The sequence below is a fragment of the Talpa occidentalis genome, unplaced genomic scaffold (genome assembly GCF_014898055.3).
Source record: "Talpa occidentalis isolate TD23 unplaced genomic scaffold, MPIMG_talOcc4v2.1 talOcc4.2163, whole genome shotgun sequence".
Classification (NCBI taxonomy): domain Eukaryota; kingdom Metazoa; phylum Chordata; class Mammalia; order Eulipotyphla; family Talpidae; genus Talpa; species Talpa occidentalis.
Genome location: NW_023602256.1, coordinates 1 through 5,585, shown reverse-complemented (window position 1 = coordinate 5,585; position 5,585 = coordinate 1). Strand labels below are relative to the sequence as shown.

Here is a 5,585-nt window from a genome sequence, read left to right as displayed (position 1 = left end):
AAACAGCAGGATCAGAGGAGCCAGAAAAGGGGAGGGGCAGGCACCCTGATACCCCTGCAGGCACAGGGGAGGTGCCCGCTGTTGAGGACCTTCTGTGCTCCAGGCTGCTTGGCTCCCAGACTCAGAACTAGGGGTGAGTGTGGGGCCCTGTCAGTGTTGTAGAAATAAATTATGACCTTTTACCCAAGCAGAGGGTAAGAAACAAGCAGTACTTCAGGAATGGTGAGGACAGGAGAAGCTTTAATGACTCATGCAAGAGGTCCCAGACCTGGGTAGCCCCGCAAGGTCTGAGCACCCATTTAAAGACCAAGGGTTCCTTTTATGCACCAATGTCTCCATGTCTGTTACAGGGATAGCATCATTTTTCAGCAGGCACTACCATTTGCTGCAAAGTTCCCAGACAAGGGTGGCAAGGCAAGGCGGGAAAGATGCAGGCATTCGGGGATGGCCTTGGAGAGACAGACCAGCTGGTTGGCTGCCCAACCTGTAGTTAAGAGTGCTGAGGCCTGGCCATGAATCTGGAAAGGGAAAGAGATGTAAGCATACTTGATGATTATGCCTGTGTTGGAGTGTTCATTGCTCCTGGGCTGGCAGTTCTGCTGGAATCTTTATTATATTCATTTGCTCAATAATGTATTTTCTCATCATTCCCCCTTCATGCCCTTCTGAGTTATTTTTCTTATAGGGCATCACCTGTATACCTTTTTTAAGGGAACCCTGATTATTACCCAGCGGCCGTTATGAGGTGAGAGTCACTGGAACCCCGGGGAGGAGAAATCTTTCTTGCTTGGCTGCTGCAGGGCCTCTTCTCTTCCACACAGATACCTCCTTGGGCAGCAGTGAGCAGGTCTAGTCTTTGCCTGTCCTGGGGCACTACAGCTGTCAAGGAGTCACATTGGCATGAAGGGCTAGGGCTGATCTAATGAGCACATTCAAATTTGACTTAAGTCAGCCACCAGCCCTTTATGATGGATTTGAGGCTCTCTTACCTCAGCTGCTCTGGATGCAGTCAGCAGGCCCCTGTGAGTGGGATGCTCAGGGTGGGGGGACTCTTATTCTGGTGAGGGAATTTTAACCTTGAAAGTGTATCTCTTTAGTTAAAATAACCAAGTTAGGCATCAAATTTACAACACAGCATGATTGTTTGTGTTGGGTAACACAATGATATACTCCCTGAGCACAGGCCAGGTAAGGGCGATCTGTGGCACAGATCTTAGAAGTGTGAGTCAAAGGGTTTGCAGCATTTCCCACAGAGACACAGGACCTGGGATAAGATATGAGGAGGAGTTAGGTGATACCTTTGGAGGGAACAGACCTGGGTCGAGTATGACTCCCGTATACTGGGCAGGACCTGGCCCTAAGAAAATCCAGCAATCTGAAGCAAGAGCCGCATTAGAGCAGTCGAGAGCCATTTGTGCACACTGATTATGTCTCATAGCTGGGACACAGGCATCTGTGGGGAGCGACCAGAAGAAGCCCAGGGTGTCAGAGACCAGAGATCTCCCTTGCTCTTTGTGGCCCTTCTGTCAGACTGGGTACAAACCCTGGCTTCATTGCCGTTTCTCAGGGTTTGGGAGATAAGTCCTCACATACAGAAGGGAGGGTGAGGAGCAGGTGTAGGAAGATTCTGGCAAGCAGGCTCATTTTAGCAAACATTTGAAAACAATTATGTCCACACACAGTATCAGGTAACCTAAGGCAAGAGGAAGACGTGCCTCCCAATCCCAGGGGTCAGGGGCCACCGTGGCTAGGCCGACTGCAAAGGCAGTCACTACAGGAACAGAAAAAACAACAAACAAGAGGTCAAATGTGTAGAAGGTCCTCAAGCTTCTGCTGTGCGTACACCAACCAGCTTCCCGAGTGTGGCCAGAGCAGGGCTTGATGTCTAAGGCTGCCTGGTGGGTTGATCCATTTGTAGCCTCAAGCGAGGGAGATTCTTGGGATCAGGGGCTGTTGTCCATCCGCTGGCTGAAGTGTCCTTCCTCTGGTTTGTAGGCCCCTTTTTTTTAAAACATAGTTTTTTGGGTTTGTTTTTTGTTTTTTATTTACTTATTCAAGCACTGGGTACAGTAGAAGCGTGGAAGGGTGAGAGAATTCATCAGAGCCAGAGCGGAGAGTAGAACAGGCAAACTGATGAAATACACTGAGAGGGGAGCAGCGGGCACAGCAGGAGAGGTATACGAGCCATGTGGGACCTTCGCTGGCGTCGGGGGATCGAACCGGCGCTGCAGAGGGTGCAGGCAGCTTCGCAACCCAGAATTCAACAGTTGCGCCACGGGGGAGGCCCTGTAGGCCCCTTTCACTTCGAAGTGATGCACACAAGGGAGTAGAAACTGAGACATCTACTAAGGAAAAAAAAAGGGGAGATGGGCAAGGTCTACAAAGGGGAGGGTTAAGAGATCAGCACAGAGGGCCTCCCTGGTGGTGCAAGGGGTTAAGACGCAAACCTATGAAGCTACCCACAGTCACTGCAGCACAAGTTCAATCCCCCACCAGGGAGATACCCACATGGCACAGCAGACCTCTCCTGGCTCCCCCGCTGCTCCCCTCAGCAGTGTATTTCGTCAGTCTGGCTGTTCTACTCCCCACTCTGTCTCTGGTGAATTGTCTCACCCCCCTCCACACCACTGGCTTGTACCCCAGTTCTTGTATGCATAAATAAACAAATCTTTAAAAAGAGAGAGAGAGAGATCAGCACAGAGACGGGTAGGTGCCAGCTGGTTCTGCTGTTTAACCCCCTTCTCCTTGGACATCATTTCCCCTTTGATGCCCTTGTGGGTTTCTCACAGGGCAGCACCTGTATCAAACAAGGGGGATTGGGAGAAATACAGGAAAGACAAACTTGTTAAGACAAACAAGTTTGCTTTTTTTTTTTCAAATAAACACATTTAATTGTACAATAGAATTATTAACTGCCAACATTATAAATTTAAAACATGTATGCTTTAATTAAATCATTGCATTTTGAACTAATTTGTTTACCAAAAATTTCAGATCGCGATCTCAAAATTTGTTTTTTTCTATTAGAATTTAATATAGGCGCCATTTGTAATAATTTTAACACAGCAACCTCCAGAGACAAAAGACGCAAAGGCAAAGACACAGACACAGAGATCTCGTCCATTTAGAATTTTGGCCCTTTGCACTAACTTTTAGAGATAGTTATTTTACCAAAATTTCTGACAACACTGACAATTATTAATTTATTTTAAATATTTTTAACTCCCTCCTTCAGAGAGGAAAACATTTCTCAAGTTATATTTGTAAGAAAGTCCCTTAGGTTTTAAAGAAAGTGGGGCAGAAAATTCCCTATGAGTTTCCTTTTTTTTTTTTTTTTAAGCACGGTCTCCAGGACCGTCTGTTTGCTCCAATTCCCTCCCATTTATTTGATGTTGCAGCGAGGGAAGGGGGAGCACACAGATGCTTCCCTGACCATCCCCCTCTCAGAGATTTTGACAAGTCCAGACATTAGAGGAACATTGAGCTATATGAGTTGTGGACAGAACCACAGGTAAAGCCCAATGTGTCTCCGCAGCTGCAGCTGTGGACATTTCACACACACACACCGCTCTCTTTCTCTCACACACACACATCCCGAAGGTTATAACCATCCCATCCCTGCCTTTATGGGAGCTCCAAGTTCCCGACCAAAACGTCATGAGACCCTCGAGGTCTCCCCAAGAGGTGATCAGCCTCTCCTTCCAGCACTCTGGGCAGGCCACATGGGAGCCAAAGTCCAGGGACCTACCTGATCCAACCTCGGGCACAAAGTCCTGCCTCACTCAGTCCTTTGGAAGTCTGGCCAGGAAGGCATCATGGGGGCTGGGCAGGAGCAACCAAGTCAGAGACCAGCCTAAGGTCCTCAGCGGAGTGCGCTTCCCCTCCAGTGGCTCTCCCTCCCCCCGCACACTATGTGTCCTCTTAAGCCAATGGCTCAATAATATATTTTCCCATCATCAGGACTGACACTCTCCCCAAGTAGGGCTCTGCCTGTGCCCAATGTTGATCACCCCAGTGACCTCATGGCAGAGGTCACCTCACATGGCAGGGCCAGTGAGGAGCCCCCAGGGAGGCTGATCTCTTCTCCTCAGAGCAGCTGACCCAGGAGATCCTCACCCTGGACCCCAGGAGTCAGCACTGGGCACCAAGAGCTGCCAGGACCTGGTCCTGCCAACACTGTGTGGACGGGTCCTGCGGCTCGTTCAGATGTTAATGTCACCTGAGACCTGGTCACAGTGACCAGATCCTGTCCCTCCATGCTGCACCTCCCCCTGCAGTGACCCTTAGGGCTAATGGCTTGCGCCACGGTCCCTAGGTCCGGCTGGGCAACCAGCGCGCAGGCGGAGAACAGCAAAACCCCCTGAAGATATACTTGCTGCACCTCCTCCTGCAGTGACCTCTAGGAATCCCTAGGTCCGGCTGGGCAACCAGCGCGCAGGAGGAGAACAGCAAAAAACCGCCTGAAGACATAGATAAGACGGAAGCCTGTTGAAAGATAACGACCACCAGAAGCCACTACAGGAATGCTGTCCACTCGGAAACTTATCTCACCTTCTCTAGACCCACAAACTTTATTCTAATACAACTGTCTCTCTAAAATCTTTTCTCTTCTCTGTTTAAAAGGTCATTGGTTTGCCGATTAAAAAAGAACATACAAAATCTAATAACTAGGCTGATTCAAATGAAACGTTACTAAACTCTGTATTAATTGAACTGCTAGCTTAATAATTTCTCTGTTGTATACTTAGCCTTGTTAGTATTAATCTAAATGATAAAAATATTACATTGTGAAAAGTAAAATTCACCTGTGTTAATTAATAGTAATAGTGAGTAGTTAAAACAAAAGTAATCATATAAAACAAAAAGAAAAAATTAATAGCCTAACTACTTAGGAATGCGCCTGGGTCCAGATGTAAATCACTGCCCTGTCAATGATAAGCTAAACCTATAAGCAAGCTGATTTCTTCACTGATGTTCGCCATTCCTATGCTTTTAGAAAACATATATATACTGGTCACCAACTCAAATAAAATTACACTCAGATTTTCACTCTTGAAGTGTGTCTGTTTGTCATTTCTTTAACCGAATCCCTGACCACCCTGCGCAGTCTCTCACCCTGAGACGGCCTCATCGTCTACTGCTGTGCTGGTCCGCGGCACCTCCAGGATACAGGGTTACCAGGAAGTCCTAGTTCTATGTCTCCAAGGAAACCGAGGGGGGCCTGGGCCTCCCCTCACCCCTCACTTCCTGTGGTTTCCCCTCCTCAGTGAAGGTGAGTTTCCCCTCCACAGGTGCCCACCCAGTTATCTCTGCCACAAACTCCAGGGTCATCTTCACGATCCACCCCCCCCCACCCGTCTTCTTCCAGTGCACCCAAATGTTCAATTCATGTCCATGACCAGCCACCTATTCCACATCACCCTCCTTTCTCACCTGGCCCAAGGGTCACACCACTCCACCTCCAGCCTCACCTCTCCCAGTCCATTTCCTTCCAAGACATGATCCTGTTCAGTCAGCTCATGTCAACTCCCTGTCTCATCCCTCAGGGGATCCCTCTGCTTAATGGAGGGGCTCCCAGGTCTCCC

General features: G+C 48.6%; 1 long non-coding RNA gene across 1 annotated transcript; it reads right to left on the bottom strand.

Moving 5' to 3' along the window:
* Positions 1 to 215: 215 nt before the first annotated feature.
* Positions 216 to 4,245, bottom strand: LOC119253867 (uncharacterized). Its single transcript, XR_005127223.2, has 4 exons — positions 4,117 to 4,245; positions 3,749 to 3,822; positions 1,844 to 1,999; positions 216 to 518 (listed from the first exon to the last, which is right to left on the bottom strand). It is a non-coding gene; the product is annotated as an uncharacterized LOC119253867 (long non-coding RNA).
* Positions 4,246 to 5,585: the final 1,340 nt, after the last annotated feature.